General features: G+C 40.5%; 1 protein-coding gene across 4 annotated transcripts in view; it reads right to left on the reverse strand.

Moving 5' to 3' along the window:
• slc29a1b (solute carrier family 29 member 1b) overlaps window positions 1–9044 on the reverse strand; it is a 60894-nt gene extending 51850 nt beyond the window's left edge. The window contains exon 1 of one of the 4 annotated variants that reach the window (XR_006757990.1): window positions 8807–8996. The gene's annotated coding sequence lies outside the window, so the exon portion shown is untranslated. Of the gene's footprint in view, window positions 1–7309; window positions 7487–8806 lie in introns of those variants that run through there. The other 3 variants (XM_014131570.2, XM_045691332.1, XM_014131572.2) reach the window with 3 other exon arrangements.
• Between the last annotated feature and the right edge of the window lie 12934 nt (window positions 9045–21978).

A 21978-nucleotide genomic window follows, 5' to 3' on the forward strand; every position in this document is an offset into this window, starting at 1 on the left:
CCGGAACCTCCTGAGACGGCCCACAGTCCGGAACCTCCTGAGATGGCCCACAGTCCGGAACCTCCTGAGACGGCCCACAGTCCGGAACCTCCTGAGACGGCCCACAGTCCGGAACCTCCTGAGACGGCCCACAGTCCGGAACCTCCTGAGACGGCCCACAGTCCGGAACCTCCTGAGACGGCCCACAGTCCGGAACCTCCTGAGACGGCCCACAGTCCGGAACCTCCTGAGACGGCCCCCAGTCCAGAGCCTCCAGCGATGGCCCCCAGTCCGGAGCCTTCTGAGACGTCCCCCAGTCTGGAGCCTCCTGAGATGATCGGCAGTCCGGAGTCTCCAGCGGCGGTCTGCAGTCCGGAGTCTCCAGCGGCGATCTGCAGTCCGGAGTCTCCAGCGGCGATCTGCAGTCCGGAGTCTCCAGCGGCGGTCTGCAGTCCGGAGTCTCCAGCGGCGGTCTGCAGTCCGGAGTCTCCAGCGGCGGTCTGCAGTCCGGAGTCTCCAGCGGCGGTCTGCAGTCCAGAGTCTCCAGCGGCGGTCTGCAGTCCAGAGTCTCCAGCGGCGGTCTGCAGTCTAGAGTCTCCAGCGGGGGTTACCAGTTCAGAGCCTCTGGCGATGATCCACGGTCCGGTGACACAAAAGCGGAGGGATCAGCTGGCGGAGCGGGGGCTATGCCCAGAACCGGAGCTGCCTCCTATGCTGGCGGATAAGCAGGATGAGAGGGTTCTTCGTCCCGCACCAGAACCGCCACCGACATTAGACACCCACCCTAACCCTCCCTTTTTTCAGATTTTGCATCCGGAGTCCACACCTTTGGGGGGGGGTGTTACTGTCACGTCCTGACCATAGAAAGCTTTTATTTTCTATGGTAGAGTAGGTCAGGGAGTGACAGGGGGTTTTGCCTAGTTTATATTTTCTATGTTGTGTGGTTCTAGTTTCTGTTTTTCTATGTTGTTTTTTTGGGGATGATCTCTAATTAGAGGCCATCGTTGTCTCTAAAAAATACATTTTGAGTGATTCTGTTTTTTTCTCTGTATTGAACTTTTTTCATCGGTGTCTGAATCTGTCATCAAAATTCTTCAGGTCATCGTTGGTCATCATTGTTAGTTAGCCAGGTCATCGTTGTCTCTAATTGGGGATCATATTTAGTAGTTGTTTTTTCCACCTGGGTTTGTGGGAGATTATTTTGAGGTAGTGTAAAAATCTATATAAAATGTTGTTATGCTAATGTCGATAGGATTTTTCGCTGGATGTCTTCTTCACGGTTTGTTATATTGTTTAGTAGTTTATTTGTATGTCTTGCATAGTTTCATAGTTTAAATAAAATGTGGAACGATACATGCGCTGCGCCTTCGTCTTCCTTGAACGACAATCGTGAAACCAATTTCACACATATATTATTTAGCATATGTAAAGACAAGACTAAATGAAGAATAGACTAATAATTGACAATATTATCACATGTGAATGATGCCCAGCATGTGTAGTAAGGCAAGAAACAGCACATACCTTTTTTTTTGACTTTTTCTAATCATAGTCACGCACCTCATGTAGCCTAGCCCATGATTAGGTTTGTATCACAACTAAAGTGTCACGCCCTGGCCAGAGAGATTTTTGTTCTCCATTTTGGTTAGGCCAGGGTGTGACTAGGGTGGGCATTCTATGTTCCGTTTTCTATGTTTTGTGTATTTCTTTGTTTTGTTTTGGCCGGTATGGCTCTCAATCAGGGACAGCTGTCTATCGGTGTCTCTGATTGGGAGCCATACTTAGGTAGCCTTTTGTGGGTAGTTGTTTTCTGTCTTGTGTTTTTCACCTGACAGAGCTGTTGCGCTTTGTTCCACTTTGTTTTTGATTCAGTGTTCAGTACTAATAAACACGATGAACACGTACCACGCTGCACTTTGGTCCTCTCCTTGCAACAACCGTTACATAAAGTGGCATAAATACTTCTTAAAATTAAGCACACTAATCCCCTTTACAACCAGTGTAGAGCCTAACTGGCTTACTGTACATAGGCGGCGCGTGAGTTTCGGGAAGATCATTTTCACCATGAAAAGGGACTTTTATAATAAAGCATTACATGCATAATCGCATTTGTGGTCACTTTTGAGAATGGTGTTTTCCCGCTAATTGATTGCATTTTGGAACATTCACGCTTATAGCCTACTGCCATGTGCACATTACTGCGTTCATAATGTGAAGAAATAGCGTAATAGTTTAGCAACATTTTAAGCTAAACGTTCTGATCTGTTGCATCAGCCTCATTGCTTTTAAAATGTTTTTTTTTGGATGCAAGTGGCTGTATTCATTTGGGATCTATCGCATCCCACAACTGTCCCAGAGTATGTTTAGAATATTTATTTCTCGCACAGAAGGACAAGTTGACCATGAAGGCCTGATTCACACAGTCTTCTCTGAACAGTTGATGTTGAGATGTGTCTGTTACTTGAACTCTGTGAAGCATTTATTTGGCCTGCAATGCCAAGAGTGTGCAAAGCTGTCATCACACAAAGGGTGGCCATTTGAAGAATCTCAAATATAAAATATATTTTAATTTGTTTAACACTTTTTTTGCTTACTACATTTCATAGTTTTGATGACTTCACTATTATTTTACAATTTAGAAAATAGTAAAAATAAAGAAAAACCCTTGAATGAGTAGGTGCTCTAAAACTTTTGACCGGCACACAAACTCTTCTAAACTGTTTCGGCTAGGAAGCATGCGGACACCTTTAGAAGTAAAAGAGCCTGGAAGATCGTTTTGGAGTTCAAAAAATTGTCACACTGGGAACCTTTCAAGTTCAAAAAGGTTCCTTTAGGAACCCCTCTGAAAAATGGTCTTTGTGGACCCCCCTTTTTGTGATGGGAGGTGTTTAATTTGGCACTTTTAAAATAATATATTGTAGAGGTGGCAGCCTATCAGAAGATTGGAGGCATCGCTTTCACACAATTCTTTTTGGCCACCTGTTAGAGTAAATATAATTGTTAAGTTTGTACACTGCAAATGTACATTTTCCTTGAATATTATTGCATATTACACATTCTAATATTGTAGTAATAATTAACATTGCTGATTACATAGAGTAATAAAGTGGTACTATTCCAATTTTGCATAGGACCTTGAGGAACTCATACACCTCAGTAAGTCTCATTGAATCTACAAAATTGTCAGTTTTCAACCTTAACATGTGATGACAATACAACAGAAAAGATGAACAGGAATGACATTTACTCCCATGGGTGACCTAAAAAGATCTATCTGAAAGCCAAGGTCCTACTAAGCCATGCCTCCAGTCCAGGGTTCCTCCAGTTCCTCTACTATAGTTGTTTTGGCGTTACTCTGGACCCTGATCTCTCTTTTGACGAACATATCAAGACTGTTTCAAGGACAGCTTTTTTCCATCTACGTAACATTGCAAAAATCAGAAACCTTCTGTCCAAAAATGATGCAGAAAAATGTATATCGATGCTTTTGTCACTTCTAGGTTAGACTACTGCAATGCTCTACTGTCCGGCTACCCGGATAAAGCACTAAAACTTCAGTTAGTGCTAAACACGGCTGCTAGAATCTTGACTAGAACCAAAACATTTGGTCATATTACTCCAGTGCTAGCCTCTCTACACTGGCCTCCTGTTAAGGCAAGGAAGGGCTGATTTCAAGATTTTACTGCTAACCTACAAAGCATTACATGGGCTTGCTCCTACCTATCTTTCCGATTTGGTCCTGCTGTACATACCTACACGTACGCTACGGTCACAAGACGCAGGCCTCCTAACTTTCCCTAGAATTTTGAAGCAAACAGCTGGAGGCAGGGCTTTCTCCTATAGAGCTCCATTTTTATGGAATGGTCTGCCTACCCATGTGAGAGACGCAGACTCGGTCTCAACCTTTAAGTCTTTATTGAAGACTCATCTCTTCAGTAGGGCCTACGATTGAGTGTAGTCTGGCCCAGGAGTGTGAAGGTGAACGGAAAGGCACTGGAGCAACGAACTGCCCTTGCTGTCTCTGCCTGGCCGTTTCCCCTCTTTCCACTGGGATTCTCTGCCTCTAACCCTATTACAGGGGCTGAGTCACTGGCTTACTGGTGCTCTTCCATGCCGTCTCTAGGAGGGGTGCGTCACTTGAGTGGGTTGAGTCACTGACATGATCTTCCTGTCTGGGTTGGCGCCCCCCCTTGGATTGTGCCGTGGCGGAGATCTTTGTGGGCTATACTCGGCCTTGTCTCAGGACGGTAAGTTGGTGGTTAAAGATATGCCTCTAGTGGTGTGGGGGCTGTGCTTTGGCAAAGTGGGTGGGGTTATATCCTGCCTGTTTGGCCCTGTCTGGGGGTATCGTTGGATGGGGCCATCGTCGGATGGGGCCACAGTGTCTCCCGACCCCTCCTGTCTCAGCCTCCAGTATTTATGCTGCAGTAGTTTGTGTCGGGGGGCTAGGGTCAGTCTGTTATATCTGGAGTATTTCTCCTGTCTTATCCGGTGTCCTGTGTGAGTTTAAGAATGCTCTCTCTAATTCTCTCTCTCTCTTTCTCTCTCTCTCTTGGAGGACCTGAGCCCTAGCACCATGCCTCAGGACTACCTGGCCTGATGATTCCTTGCTGTCCCCAGTCCATCTGGCCGTGCTGCTGCTCCAGTTATAACTGTTCTGCCTGCGGCTATGGAACCCTGACCCATTCACCGGACATGCTACCTGTCCCAGACCTGCTGTTTTCAACTCTCTAGAGACAGCAGGAGCGGTAGAGATACTCTGAATGATTGGCTATGAAAAGCCATCTGACATTTACTCCTGAGGTGCTGACCTGTTGCACCCTCGACAACCACTGTGATTATTGTTATTTGACCATGCTGGTCATCTATGAACATTTGAACATCTTGGCCATGTTCTGCTATAATCTCCACCTGGAAAAGCCAGAAGAGGACTGGCCACCCCTCATAGCCTGGTTCCTCTCTAGGTTTCTTCCTAGGTTCTGGCCTTTCTAGGGAGTTTTTCCCAGCCACCATGCTTCTACACCTGCATTGCTTGCTGTTTGGGGTTTTAGGCTGGATTTCTGTACAGTACTTTGAGATATCAGCTGATGTAAGAAGGGCTTTATAAATACATTTGGTTTGATTTCTCCTCACTGAACAGGCACTTTCCTTTTTGTAGAAATGTGTCACTGACTTCTGTATATCTGGTCACATTTCTTTTGTCAAGCTGGATTTTATCATTGAGGAGATAAGTAGGAAACAGAGTTAAAAAGGTACTAAAGTACTCATATCAGACAATATCCATCCTACTCTTTTTTAACTTCAGTGGCTAGTTGGCCAGCATGAAAGCAGACCAGACACAACCACTGTCATATATTTAAATGCTGAGCTTTTAATCACATGCTGAGAGTTCACCAAAAAGGGGAAATGAAATGTGGCAAATTGACAAGAAACAAAAGTTGTTTCAAACATAATATAATTTGTGTGAGTAACAGACAATTCCAACTGTGAGCTTTTGAATTCTCTAATGTTAGAGGGAATTAGTCATGTTCAGCCAAAGTAAAATTGGTAATGCTTTTCCCTTCACCTGCATTGCAGAGTCCGGAACACTCCGGAACACTCAAGTTAGTATGATATGTTACGTTTGGTATGACAGTAGGTCATACCAAACATACACAAATGCCTAGCAGCCCAAAAGTTGCGTGTTTGAATCTCATTTTGGCATTTTGGCTAATTAGAAACTTTGGACTACTTACTACTTTTTAGCTACCTTGCAACCACTTAGAATGTTAGCTAACCCTTCCCTATAACCTTAACACTTTAACCTATCTCCTAACCTTAACCCCTAATCTAACATGGCACATGATACTAAAACAGTTGAACGTAATATATCATACTAAAGAAGTCAAAAGTAATATATCATACTAAAGCAGTCAAACGTAATATATCATACTAAAGTGGTCAAATGTAATATATCTGTCACGGAACACTTTGATAACAGGAGGGGTGAAGTCTTGCGCAGGAGACTTAGGTCCGTGAAAAACACATTTAATAGTAATTTGAGAAAATGCTGCAACAAGTCAGGGTGCACAAAACAAGGCAGGAAAACAGCTCCCAAAAATACCCAAGGACGGGATGCAGCCCGGCAACCCTAATGCCTAAAACGCGCAGCGTCTAAATGGAAAATACAAATGAACCCCTACGTGCCTAAAAGGCATGACACAAAAACAAGCCTGCAGAAATCCCCAAACGAAACAGACAAACTAAATACCCCACTAATGACTAACACAAAACAGGTGCAGACTAAACAGACATAACCAAAAGACACAGAAACATAGATCGGTGGCAGCTAGTAGGCCGGCGACGATGACCGCCGAGCCCCGCCCGACCCGGGAGAGGCGCCACCTTCTGTGGACGTTGTGACAATATCAAATTAAAGAAGTCAAACGTAATACATCATACTAAAGCAGTCGAATGTAATATATCATAGTAAACGGTCAAATCAAACTGGTGTATGTACACATTCTCTCTCTCTCTCTCTCTCTCTCTCTCTACATGACATTTATGGGAAGTATTCTACAATATGCTGTATCACGTTTTATCACTGGCAGAAACACTTTTTTCTTAAGAGCCCTTTCCCTTTAAATCAATTATTAATTAAAACCACTCATACCGCCTTCCAGAACAATAATAATAATAATAATAATAATAATGTGGCAGTCATGTTTTAACTGCTAAAACAAGGATGATAAAAATAGGCCTGGATAGTGGATAAGGAACAACAAACAGTAAGGCCGGGTAGCACCTGCACATTTGTCCTGTATGTGTCCTATGTAATGTGTGGAGGGCTTGCACTGTTTCCAAGTTCCTTGTAAATATATCACACTACAATGTAATCTATACTGAACAAAAATATAAACGTAACATGCAAAGTGTTGTTGGTCCCATGTTTCATGAGCTAAAGTAAAATATCCCAGAAAGGCTTATTTCTCAAAAATTTTGGGCACTTGTGCCGGGGACAATAACAGGCCACTCTAAAATGTGCAGTTTTGTCACACAACACAATGCCACAGATGTCTTGTTTTGAGGGAGTGTGCAATTGTTAAATTTTCCCTCCATAATGGAAGAACAGCCCTGGTTTAAGATAATAGTCCCATACTGTGGTAAATACAGCACATAGCCATCTTCAGATGCAGAATCAATATGACTTACTGTATGTGACATGAGCTGACGTGACATGATGTTTTATTAAGACTGATTATTTCTTGCATCCATGAGCAGGGTTGTTAAACATAGATTGTATCTACTTACAAAGCTTAGCTACTCCGTAGTTGTACTGTCCTCATCTCACCTGTTGTTGGTCATACACTGACGTCATGGAGTTATTGTACTGTTTCTCTCTTTCAATTCAACCACTACACGTAGTCTTATCCCCTTCTCTGAAATACCTCATTTAACAACCTTAGTCGAACCAATAATACACTGCCTTCAGCTCTTGGAGAAGTCCTTGTTGCTTGTGCTGCAGTTTCTCTATTACGCAATTGATTTTTCCTTTGCTAGTTGGTTTTTACATGCTCATGTCACATTTCTTCTTCCCCCTTAAAGAGACAAATGTGTTTTTCAACGACTAGTTAAAGGAGAGAATGTAATGCATATTATTGCTGGCTAAAAAGGTGTTGTTTGCATACCGTAGAAACTTTCCTTTAGCATGCCTAGTTTACGACGACTATGAGTTTTCTTTTACATAGTCAGGCTGTGAAATATTTTCTGATACTCTTGCTCTTGAAGTGCACAAGAAGCGAGAGTCTGATTTTTTTTTTTTAAATCACTGTTAAAATTAAATGTGTGACTTGATTTAAGGAATATTTTATGGGATTTCAACATGTAACAAAATATTATGTAAGGCTCTATCCATGCTAGTACACATGAGCATTCCGAGTGGAAATCATTAACTGGATTGATAAAGATATTGACCATGAGTTTTTGCCCTGGATGAAATAGCTGATTGACTTCAACGTGCAAACAGGAAAACCTTTATTGTACTTCCCTTGAATGAAATTTAAAAAAGCTAATTAAAAGCTCTTACTTCCCAAACATCAGCTATATCAATATTGTGTCACATAACAATATGTGTCATTATAGAGTGATCAGACAAGTCTTAAGTGTTATTGACTGTACGATTGTTTATCCCATGTGTAACTCTGTGTTGTTTTTGTCACACTGCTTTGCTTAATCTTGGCCAGGTCGCAGTTGTAAATGAGAACTTGTTCTAAACTGGCCTACCCGTTAATAAATAAAGGTGAAATAAAAAAAATAAAGTATTGTTGTCAAAAATGTAATTCATGGAGGAAGGATAAAGCTTTATCTCGTTGTATACAACATGTTGCCAGATTTTTGATACTTGCTTTAGCTCCCTGTCACAGTCTACTAATGTGCAATCATTATTTTAAAAAATCCATGTAGATGTCAGCTGCAGTTAAACGATATTCAACAATGTATGCTGTGTATATTTACTTGTCTACTGTCACTCACAATAACAGGCGACAATAATTACACATAACCAAACAATAAGACACTACAATGGCAGTAGAGGAAAAGTTACTGAAACATGCAGAATGGAACAATTGTCCATATTATTGATCATTGCTGGTCTGACAAATGTGTTCACATGGTGTGAGAAAGGCTAAACGGTCTAGTTGTGCTTTACTTTGTACTGTTATTTTAAGATAGGTTTTGGTGAGTGTGTGGTCTTTCTAAATATGACAAAATGAGGAAAGATTATGTCTCTAAGTGAGAAAAATCCTTTGACTAAAAGTAAATAAACTAAAGGAAAGGTGTAAACACTTACTTGCAATTGTCTGTCAGAACTATGTTCACCGGCGAGCGATGTCTCAACAGCTGAAGTTCAAAGACCAATAGGGCCTTATCTGAAGTGATCTGTGTTCAATGGGAGTGGTAAAAAAAGACAGCAACCTCAATAAATGACTAATGACTGAAATATTTGCAATACAATATATTTAATCTACCTAGTATGGAATAAATAGAATAGCCCCAAAATTGCAAGCATCAAGTTAAATCAAATGCACCTTGAACACAAATATTGGAAGTTGTTTTAAATATTTAACCAGGTCGGCTAGGGACTCTTCTACTGCATGTCATGCAATCACTAAAACATTCCATTCAACAACTGTCACTCTTTCTCACTTTGTTTTGCCAAATCCTTATTGATGTCAACAGTACATGATTTAAATTAAGTCAAAGTTGTGCGTCCATATATCAAGTTAGGTTTTAGGCTCTCATTTAAAGTCACAATCTGGAATTTTTGTTTCAGCCCAATATGCTGGGAAAATGAATCACATGGCCACTTTCCTGCCATTCATTTATGTCCCACGAGCGCAAGAAACCAAGAGAGTTAGCTCGTTAGATTAGTCGTAACAGGAAAAACTGTTGCATTGTGGTACACTAGGAAATCAGCTGGTGGACGAGCCCATTGCCAAATGTGTAGATAGGGTTTGTCATTAAAAAAAAATTCTAACTTCTTAATGACAGGCATCTGTTTTACCCAAGAACTCGCAAGTTCATGGAGCCCGACATTGTGAGGAAAATAATCTTACGCTAAGGCTGTTCTTCTTCGTCGGTGGCACTATTGTGCCGATTCATGGCAGTTAAAATGCTTTTGAATAGATGCTGGATGCTAAAGAACCAGCTAACCAACTTACAATAACAAACTATTTGGATGAAACAGTCTGTGGACCCCAGGAAGAGTAGCTGCTGCTTCAGCAAAAGCTAATGGGGATCCTAATAAAATGCTAAAAAACATCCTAGATAAGTCCAAAATATGCTAAACCCTAACCTACTTTAAGCCTTGTTTAAATTAAAATAGCAGACTATTGACTGATTACTAATAAGTTAATAATCAAAGTTCATTAGACAATTCCTAAGATCTCATGATAATCAGCTATTGAAAGTGATTAGGTGGAAGTTTTCGAAACAATGGTCATGTACCCACCCAGTTAGCCAAATGATGGAGTATGAAATAAAGTTTCTTTTTGGTTCTTAGTGAAAGTTGAAAATACGTATTTTAAACAATTGTTTACAGACAGATTATTTCACTTATAATTCAATGTATCACAATTCCAGTGGGTCAGACGTTTACATACACTAAGTTGACTGTGCCTTTAAACAGCTTGGAAAATTCCAGAAAATGATGTCATGGCTTTAGAAGCTTCTGATAGGCTAATTGACATCATTTGAGTCAATTGGCGGTGTACCTGTGGATGTATTTCAAAGCCTACCTTCAAACTCAGTGCATCTTTGCTTGACATCATGGGAAAATCTAAAGAAATCAGCCAAGACCTCAGAAAAAAAATTGTAGACCTCCACAAGTCTGGTTCATCCTTGAGAGCAATTTCCAAACGCCTGAAGGTACCACGTTCATCTGTACAAACAATAGTACGCAAATATAAACACCATGGGACCACACAGCCGTCATACAGCTCAGGAAGGAGACACGTTCGGTCTCCTAGAGATAAACGTACTTTGGTGAGAAAAGTGCAAATCAATCCCAGAACAGCAGCAAAGGACCTTGTGAAGATGCTGGAGGAAACCGGTACAAAAGTATCTATATCCACAGTAAAACGAGTTCTATATCGACATAACCTGAAAGGCCGCTCAGCAAGGAAGAAGCCACTGCTCCAAAATCGCCATACAAAAGCCAGACTACGGTTTGCAACTGCACATGGGGACAAAGATCATACTTTTTGGAGAAATGTCCTCTGGTCTGATGAAACAAAAATAGAACTGTTTGGCCATAATGACCATCGTTATGTTTGGAGGAAAAAGGGGGTGACCGTGAAGCACGGGGGTGGCAGCATCATGTTGTGGGGGTGCTTTGCTGCAGGAGGGACTGGTGCACTTCACAAGATAGATGGCATCATGAGGGAGTAAAATTATGTGGATATATTGAAGCAACATCTCAAGACATCAGTCAGTCGCAAATGGGTCTTCCAAATGGACAATGACCCCAAGCATACTTCCAAAGTTGTGGCAAAATGGCTTAAGGACAACAAATAAAGGTATTGGAGTGGCCATCACAAAGCCCTGACCTCAATTCTATAGAAAATAGGCCTAAGAAACCTGATTCAGTTACACCAGCTCTGTCAGGAGGAATGGGCCAAAATTCACCCAACTTATTGTGGGAAGCTTGTGGAAGGCTACCTGAAACGTGTGACCCAAGTTAAACAATTTAAAGGCAATGCTACCAAATACTAATTGAGTGTATGTAAACTTCTGACCCACTGGGAATGTGATGAAAGAAATACAAGCTGAAAGAAATAATTTTCTCTACTATTCCGACATTTCACATTCTTAAAATAAAGTGGTGATCCTAACTGACATAAGACAGGGAATTTTTGCTAGGATTAAATGTCAGGAATTGTGATGTATGTAAACTTCTGACTTCAACTGTACCTTCCTCCTATAACCCTTCACTTTTGGTGTAGACCATCTAAACCTTAGCACTCCATCAGTGACATGAGTAAGTATGTTTTCAGATTCTCTTCACCCAACAGTAGGCAAGTTTGGTAACAATTTTCACTATGCAACCAAAACATAGCATGCTGCTATCCATATTTTCAAATGCAATTGTTTCCCCCTATGGCATGCTGCAAGTTAGCCCTTCTGCAAGTTTGCCCATTTAATTTTTATGAGGGGAATTGATCTAGGCATGACATGCTCTTGGGTCGGGTGTTAGGACGAAGTCACAAAACCCCCGTTTCTCGACCGTGTAAATTGTGGCCATGTCTTTGCAGATGTCAACGGTTAAAACAACTTTAAAACAATACCAGTGGTAAATAAACAAAACAGTGTTAAGAAACACAATGTTTTGGCATGCGATACATCTTTAATGGTTTAACCGTTGACATTACCGACTTGGTTTCTCATTGCTGATTAATTTTTGAGACTTATGGATGCCATTTACAATGTGACTTACCTCTTCTTTATTTTGTAAGTATGAGGAAGTGGTGTCGCTAGTGCACACTTTATTTTCAGTTGTCCTGCTTTTGTTCGTACTGCATATGCTTGTTTAACATTAGCGAGTGAATGCATACCATTTAATAGGCTTTTTTTTTTAACAATCTGTGCTTAGGAAGTCACATAATAAATTGCATGGACTCACTCTGTGTGGAATAATAGTGTTTAACATGATTTTTGAATGACTACCTCATCTCTGTACCCCACACAGACAATGAATGATCTGTAAGGTCCCTCAGTCGAGCAGTGAATTTCAAACAGATTCAACCACAAAGATCTGGGAGGTTTTCCAATGCCTCGCAAAGAAGGGCACCTATTGGTAGACGGGTAAAAAAAAAGCAGGCATTGAATATCCCTTTCAGCATAGTGAAGTCATTAATTACACTTTGGATGGTGTATCAATAAATCCAGTCACTACAAAGATACAGGCGTTCTTCCTAACTCAGTTGCCGGAAAGGAAGGAAACCACTCAGGGATTTCACCATGAGGCCAATAGTGACTTTAAAACAGTTACATAGTTTAACGGTTGTGAAGTTGTCAGCGGCGGTCACAGAGAGACTGATAAATATGTTTCTATGTTTAGTGGATGTCTTTTGGGTATAAAGAGATGCAGTCAGAAAAAAACGCATCTAACAACGCACTTAAGATGTTCTACGAGTGGTCTGAGGCAGTCGGTAAATAACGAGAGTTTTCAAGTGCAACTTCAGTAATGATAGTTTTGGGACACAGCTTGGATATTTAACAATGCTTAACATTCAAATAGTTCTGAGCCTTGACAGTGAGCCCGTGCTAGGTTCCATTAAGGTTTCGCTTGCTTTCTATGATCCATATAACACTAGTCTCATGCATTAATGTTTGATCATTGCCGTACTGCTCTTTTTTCTGATAGTCTTCTATTTACTTGTAGCTAACAACCCTCAATTATTTGTATTACTTCATTAATTCATTTGAAGTGGTGGCTGCATGCATGCTATGATGGGTCAGTTTGCAATTCAAGCCTATTTCGTAAAATTGCTACAGCATATTAATCCTAGTCCAGATCGCCCCATTATTGATGAAATGTCTTCCTCCATCAAATCCCCTCATGCAGGCCTATACCCTAACCCCCTTGTATATTATAGACAACAACAATCTTTGATGTCTGAAAGTAGCCTACTTGTTTATTGATTAGTTAGATTTATTTAAAGAAATTTGGCGTCACAGCATCTTTTAGTATTTGCATGATTTTTGCATGATTATTTAAAAACATGTAGATGAGTGAAATGTGCAACTAGTGGATGTCAACTGTGGTCTCTCGTTTGAGAATCCCGTTTGATAACCCATTGACTTCTCCAAAGTGTTAAGCTTTGTTATGAGACGCAATGTGGATGGATCATTCAGTGATTTAATTTCACATGACTTTTACTTACATTGCCAACTCATCTCTTCGGATTTATCATCTACACAGCACAGTAGAGGTGGCCACTTGATTTATGATTTGCCACACCTGTGGTTTTCCATGGTTCCATTAAGGATTCCTTCTCTGGTAAGGCACCTGCGTAGTGGTGAGTATCGCCCTGCTCTGCGTCTCATTAACCTCTCCTTTTTTCCTGCTGTGTGCTCTTTTAAATCTCTCCCCAGAAAATTCTAAATCTTATGAATATGCTACCACTAATCCTGTCTCTCCCTCTCACTTTATATGCTTTAATGGCATGAATGACAAGGTCAATGTAGCCAAGTGATCAATTATGAACAGCGAAAACAATAAGAATAGTAGATATAGGGCTAATATAAAATAATATTTGTTATATATAAAACATAAGCCTACATATCTAATACAGAAATGTAATAATTATTATATATAATGACATTTGTTGTTTTTGCTCTATTTTGTTACTATTAGGCTACTTAAGGGGCTCAGCTATTATTGTAGTGGACCACTGCTATTCACAATAGAACAGGAATAGGTCCATGAGGGTATTTTGCTTATTTTAGTATGCTTAAAAAGAAAAGTTGTACTTGTAATTAGATGTATGTCTACTACTGTCTGTATTTTACAAACTCTCACCTTGGCCACATGTGGTGAAAAGAATGTATCGGACAAGTACTGTAATCAGAAAATGTGTTTGTATTCATTTATTTAAGCCTATAGGCTTTATACATATTTTCTAATAAAATGATTGCCAACCATGACCTGAAAATGTTTGACTGTCCATTGGTAAGTATGCCTAAAAGATGTGAAAAGTACCCCCAGCGAGGAATGATTATGCATTGAGAGAAGCATAGTGACACACTCGTCCCAGTTTCGATGTCTACACAATCTATGGCTGACTAATGTTCTTTCTTTTAGTGTCAAACAAACACCAATTCGCTTCTCATATTAGTTACCATATTAGTTGTCTTCAGCTGGAATGAGTTTGTAATCTGCTTCTATAGTCAGAGCTAGTGATATCACAGAAAGAACAATGAGACAGATACTTCACTGGATGTTTAAATGTGAAGCATCTGCTTGGCGTTTCCAATCACTCCCAAATATGGTAGTGAAGAGGAAGCCCAGTGGGAAAAGACGGAACAGGATGGATTTTGGCCAACATTCTGCAAATATTCTCATCGTGAAACATTTGATCTCAATACAGTTTTCTGTTCCCAAAACTATAATATGCTATAAACAGAGTGGACTAAGGTTTGTAAACTTTATCCTTTGCAAAAGTTGCATTGTTTAGGAGTGCAAAGGCAAATTCAGTTATTGCACATGCGCAATTCACAGTAGACGTTCCTTAACGGAAATATGCAGATTATGCTAGAAAGCACAAATAGGATCTCGCTAGCTTGTGCTTGGCTCTGCCTCCTCCGTGCTTCCTCTGCCCACTATGGATCAGTTGTTCCCATTGGAAGCGACAGGCTATGTTCTATCTTGGTTTAGTTATAAAAAATATGCTCCAGTTCATGAGTTTCCAGAATAGCCGTATTTGCGTAAACTGCACTGTATGCTACTGTGGCTAATTGTTATTGTTGCCAACTTCACACTGTCCGTTCACACTGCTATCCCGTTCTATGAATGATGTTAAATCCCAAGTCCAGTAGTGACCGTTTTACTTCCCTTTGCTGTAGTTCAATGTCCGCTCTCCTCGAGCTGCAACTTCCCGCGCTACTCAATGTCCTGATCCCTGACTTTTCTGGTCGCGATCCCGCGCTGCTGCTAACTGGTCTCTCCATAGCCGAAGGCTCTCCGCTCCCAGCGCCATTATTAGCAAGCTAGTCAATCTTCCGTTCCCCAGCAAAATGTTGGTGGTCTTTCTCCACTAGCGCCGAAGAATGAGAATAGCATTACATAGAACTCTCTCTCTTCCGTTCTCCAGTATACTCCACTGATTTCAGGTAAGTCACATTATTTCTAATTGTTTTATGTGATTTTTGTTGTGTCTTTGTTCTGTAGTCTTTTTTATCATGGCACTCTATTCAAACGTGATTTACATCTGTTAACGTGATTGTTAGTCCTGCCTCTTATAAAAAACAAGGTGGTTTATTGGAACTTAGAATGGCTTTGTTTCATTTACTGATTGACTGGGTCAGCGGAGAGACAATGATCTTAACAATCAACTATCCAATACACAAAAACTAGGATGGGTTTCTAAAATGAGTTGGATTGTGCCTTTCGCTTCTGGAGAATGAAAGAAAATTGATAAAAACCAACAGAACAGGAGAGAAATGCTTGTTAATGCAGCGTTTCCCAAACTAGGTTCAACTGACTACAGCCTATGCACTTGAATGGCGAATGGGAGGTGCGCTTTAATTATGAGCTGAGATTGAGAAGTAAAAATAGTAGCTCTTTTTAAGGCTAGGTGGTGCACTCCATCAACAGCAGGTGCATTTCAAGAGCGGCAAATTTGAATCCAAATAAATGTCAAAATTCAAATTTTTCAAACATACAACTATTTTACACCCTTTGAAAGATAAACATCTCCTTAATCTAACCACGTTTTACGATTTCAAAAAGGTTTTACGGCGAAAGCATAAATTTAGAGTATGTTAGGACAGTACATTTACAAGAGTTGTGTGTAATGTTTTGTCAATTCAAAGACAGGGTCACCAAAACCATAAAACCAGCTAAAATGATGCACTAACCTTTTACAATCTCCACCAGATGACACTCCTAGGACATTATGTTAGACAATGCATGCATTTTTAGTTCTATCAAGTTCATATTTATATCCAAAAACAGCGTTTTACTATGGCATTGATGTTGAGGAAATCGTTTCCCTCCAATAACCGGCAGTCAAGTCAGTACCACAAATTAAATAATTAAAATTAGAAAACATTGGTAAAATATTATATTGTCATTTAAAGAATTATAGATTTACATCTCTTGAACGCAATCAACTTGCCAGATTTAAAAATAACCTTACTGGGAAATCACACTTTGCAATAATCTGAGCACTGCGCCCAGAAAAATACGCGTTGCGATACAGACTAGACGTCATGTTGGGGAGATCTAAAATCGAAAATACTATGTAAATAATCCATTACCTTTGATTCTCTTCATCAGATGTCACTTCCAGGTATCACAGGTCCATAACGAATGTAGTTTTGTTCAAAAAAGCTCATCATTTATGTCCAAAAATCTCCGTCTTGTTAGCACATGACCTAAGCCAGCCGGACTTCTCGTCATGAACGAGGGGAAAAAATATATTTACGTTCGTTCAAACATGTCAAACGTTGTATAGCATAAATCATTAGGGCCTTTTTTAACCAGAACATGAATAATATTCAAGGTGGACGAATGCATTCTCTTTTATACCGTATTGGAACGAGGGTACCCAACATGAACTCGCGCGCCAGGTGTCTAATGGGCCATCATCGTTCCATGGCTCTTGTTCGGTCAGATCTCCCTCCAGAAGACTCAAAACACTTTGTAAAGGCTGGTGACATCTAGTGGAAGCAATAGGAAGTGCCAAAATATTCCTCAGCCCCTGTGTTTTTCAATGGCATAGGTTTAAAGGTAATACAACACATCAGGTATCCACTTCCTGTCAGAAAATGTCTCAGGGTTTTGCCTGCCAAATGAGTTCTGTTATACTCACAGACACCATTCAAACAGTTTTAGAAACTTTAGAGTGTTTTCTATCCATATATAATAAGTATATGCATATTCTAGTTACTGGGTAGGATTAGTAACCAGATTAAATCGGGTACATTTCTTTTATCCAGCCGTGCAAATACTGCCCCCTAGCCCTAACAGGTTTTAATCATGGCCGGTTTTAAAACACAATTGCATTTACAATTGTTATTTGTTGCACAATGACTGGGTTCAGGGCCAGCCCTCCCACTAGGCAAGATTAGGGAGCCATGTATGGCGACACTTGTATCTGTTCCTCAGACTTTTAGCTGAGAAAAGAATTGGCCCATGGCCAAACCGATCGCCAACCCCTGCTGTACATAATTTAGCGGGGAGGGGGGTGGCAGGTTTTTTTGTCGTCCAGGGCCGGCCCTAACTGGGTTTACAAAAGCACATGCTTTCACTCCAGTACCAGCTTTTTGAGAAGCTGCTCTTGCGCTCTCCGACAGTTGATAGGCTTTTCCGCTCCTCAATATAGGCTGTGTATGCTAAAGAAAATACACACAGACCAATTTAATTTCACTAAATTATGCAAATTAACATCCCTAATCTTAGTACCTACAATCAAAAATGTTAGCTAATTTGGTCAGTAGCCAGTAGGGCTAGCTAGCTAGGCTTGATAAGGGGAAAAAGCTAACTGGTAGCCTAGCTAACAAATAGCTTAGTAACTTGGCTAGGTTGCTAGTTCGTTAGTTTTCTCATCGTGAATTAAGCAGGTAGAGTAGCTACCTTGTGGTATAGTTATGTGAAATTACAATATGTTCTTGCAATAGACACAATTTTGATTCATGATTTATGCATTGACAGTTTGAAGTGGATCACAGACCAACACTCTACCACCATGTTGGGTCTGGACTGTGAGGGACCGCCACTTACGACCCAATCTGCACCCATCACATCGTCCATAATAACAAACAGGGCAGGCAGGGGTTTTGAGGGTGTGCAACTTTTATTTTCTGTTAAATACATTTTTTTAAATTCGCAAAGATTGGCCACATTTGCATCTTTCTTGTGATTGGAGCTCTGGGTTTGCTGCGCAAATCAAATAATCCTCTTATTGGTCTTCAAAAGGGTTCTACTTAGCACCAAAACAAGTTCCCCTACAGGGACAAATCAATTAAAGATAAGATTATTATTCTGATTTGTAAATATTGCAAGCGATTTGTTTGCGTAAAATGCTCAAAGAAAGTGTAGCAGATTTGTGTTGACTGATTAGGATAAGAGTGGTTGAGAAAAGGTGGCATCACAGGTTAGAAAGTGTTGTGGCCAAATTTTGACATGTCTTTTCTGGGGCCTGGAGTTTTTCCTGATCTCATGACCTGGTCAGGTAAAACTCTCGGTCCTATTCATAGGCTATGACAAAATATTATTATTATTTATATTTGTTTTACATTTTAGTCATTTAGCAGATGCTCTTATCCAGAGCGACTTACAGTAGTGAATGCATACATTTCATACATTTTTGTCCCCCGTGGGAATTGAACCCACAACCCTGGCGTTGCAAACACCATGCTCTACCAACTGAGCCACACGGGACCATTATAGTTAGCTTCCTTTTTCATCAGTGCTATGACTATAAGGCTGGGGGTTTTCTTTTTGGGTCATGTGAATTGGAAACACTCCTGGCCTAAGGTGGATCAAACACTTTTAAACTACCACAAACTTTGATATTTTTCATTTCAACTTCAATGGACAACATACTCTGTAGTGTAGCGAACTACAATAGCAAGGCTGAGCGTTATGCAAAAAATGGTTACAATGTCTTTAAATATGAATTTCACTCTATAAACCAACAATGTTAAGCATAAGACTTTGACATTTTTTTTAAAGACAGACAGGTTTCAATGTAGAAAAGTATTTTACACTATACACAGTAGACTTTGTAACAATGCTTTTTTTAAATGTTTCATAAAACCTATTATTTCATAATCTGACCTAGTGTTCTTCTGTAATTATTCATTATTTTAAGTCTTACTCCAGTGTTCTTTTCACCTCATTTAATACTTAATTTACTTAATAAAAGGCACATCTCCATAGGTCCAGGTATTCTCATGATTTGGCACAAGTGGGGGAGAGCCTTTCCTCTTTTGTTCTCTATTGTGCTTCTATTGTTGAATTTGTAGTTTTTTTTTACCAGAAACATTTGTGAATAATCACCAACAGTGGAAATAAAATAAATTACAACATTACTGGACCAACAAACTGGCTGACTAACCTTTTCACAAACTTCTATATCTCTTGGCCTTGGGTAGCAGCATTAGATCATTTCATCTTTCTGTGCCAAACACATATATTCAGTGAGTCAAAATTATTATTGTTAGCTGCTGGCTGCATCAATCTAGCTAGCTAATGTTAACTGAAGATAACGTTAGTACTTTTAGAGGAAGACCAACCTATAGCTATCTAGAATTATCCAAACTGCTTTTATTAACACACACCTGGTTTTCCAGGAAAATTTGTGTTCACTCTCTCGTGAGGCAGGTGTCATGACTGTCCTGATCAGGTCAGGTTACAGGAGACCACAACCCTACAGATTATCTCTCACCCTCAACAGAGGAGGAGAGATCTAGGGGTGTGAAGATGTGGGGGTTTTATGACCCCGCACGCCCATGATAAATCTTAGGCCACAGACAAAATTCCTTTGTCCTCTCACTATGAAGAACCAGCCTCAGAACATTAAACATGCAATAAAGGGACTTTGGAACAATGGTTTCCGTCAGCCACAATGGTGGTCATGATGATAGATGGAATATGAAAATGTATGTAATTTTTGTTTTGTTATTAAAGGTTAATAGATTACGTTATTACGAAAACATTGTAACTTTAAGAGTTTTCCCAGTATATGCCTGATGTTTATACATTGTACGTTGTGTGGAAAATGTCCAAATCAAAGAGAATGTTTTGGTAAAGATGAAATGTGAAGTTAGTTGTCTAAAATTGGATTTGAGTAAAATCTAGACCTTGCCTCTTAACTTGGTACGCCCAGAGAATTGCCCTAAAGGCGGTCACGCCCACATCTGACCCGAGGGTATAAGACATGGGAGTTAAGAATGAACAGATCAGACTAAGTGACCCAAGCTGCAGCCGAGGTCTAAAAAGTCAACGAACCCTAAAACGCAACACAAGGAAGAAGACAAAGAAATATTTTTCTACCCACGCTATGGATGAGTAGCCGTGTCTAAGCGGGTGAATTCAAGCTGGAACACCTGGCCTACACTCCCCATCGAATCGTGGTATCTACGCTGTTTCATTCCTATGCTGTGAGCTCTGAGCTACAGAGCTGTCTGTCCTCAGAAGACCCCTATCAGAGCAAGGGCGAGGAATCAGACCACTAAGCCAAAAGAACACTGACATCGTGAGGACAACCAGAGAGTTGCGCCGGAGAAGTGCGTCATTGAGAAGCCTAAACGACCCACGCGGAGCTTCCCATCTGAGACCTCCAACACGTAATTACATCATTGTATTCTGACCCATAAGAGCGGCAGTTCGGAGCAAGGCTAGGGTTAAAATAAGCATAGCTGACGAATGCACCCAAATGTATATTTCTCTCATGTACTTTCTCTTTTTCTCTCTTTTAAATCCCCATTTTGGGTAACACGCGCCATAGTGTGTTGGCCCGTTATACTAAGTCCTAATCAATAGCCTAGACTGTGTTTTGTGTATGTGTATCTTTTATCATCATTTTAGCTTTCTTGTAAATAAATAATCAACTAAGATTGGTGTGGTACGAACTCATTGGTGGGACCCGGGTCCGTGCAGATTCCCGGATTATGGGACGTTCAGAATGAGACTGTAGAGGAAATTGATTAAATGGCGACTGTTGTAAAATCAAAATTCTGATATTCTTTGAGTTAATTTTGGAAATAGAAACTCAATGAAACTAATTTTCCCATGGTGCCCCAGGTTAATGAGTTAATAATTGCTTGATTCATTTAATCACGCAATTAGAAACCTTTAATCATTCGATGAGCAACAGTCGTCACATTAACTAATACAACGTCACAACATATTGGCGCCCCCTGTGAGGAATCTAAGATAGGACTCGGCCGCACTATTGGGTAATTCCATACCAATTGTTTAGCAAGATACATATATATCATTAATAGCTATAGGCAGGACTAGTGCGGGAGAGAAGCGTGTGTGTGACGTTCCATTTCACCCAGATACTGGTCGGGAGAGAACCACCCCTGTGGTATATCTGACGAAAGCCAGTGTAGGGGGGGTCTACTGAATGCTACGAGCTAGGGCATATGTACCAGCCGATGCAGGCATTCTGAGAATAATACTAGTTGGGCCAAACGTATTGTTATTTCTGTCGATCGCTTTCAAGAGCGATCTGACGCGGTCATAAGCAATTCCTAGAGCAGAGTACATTTGAGCCAGCCATTACGGAATTAGAGTAGATATATTCGTTTGGCCGAAGCGAAGTCATTATCTCTCCACCTCTCGCGTTGGGTAACGTGAATAGTTTAAGGGTTGCACGTGAAACGTCACCTAGTAAACCTGTTCCCTTGTTGGAGGGAACTTCCCTTGTGCGGCGAGGTGGAAACCCCGCGCAAGGAAAGCTAAGCATTGCGCCAGATGCAAAGCTAACAAAGGGGAGCAGCCGTTTTTGTTTTCCCCTTTGTTCATAGTGAACTCCCACGCCAGGCGGGAATCCTGTGAGATCTCAGCTTACGCTATCAGTAACCTCTGGCGAAGAATCGCCAGTCATTTTTCGTGAAATAATTCAGGTTACGCTATAGGATATCAAACCAGTCTTAACTGATTGGATATCATTGTCTCATTCAATTTTATACATACATTAAATTGATACACTACCTTTCCAGTTTGGTTATTGGAATAATACACAAACTAATGTGTTCTAACCAATGAGACATGGTTAAACTGTT

The sequence above is a fragment of the Salmo salar genome, chromosome ssa12 (genome assembly GCF_905237065.1).
Source record: "Salmo salar chromosome ssa12, Ssal_v3.1, whole genome shotgun sequence".
In the NCBI taxonomy this organism is placed as follows: Eukaryota; Metazoa; Chordata; class Actinopteri; order Salmoniformes; family Salmonidae; genus Salmo; species Salmo salar.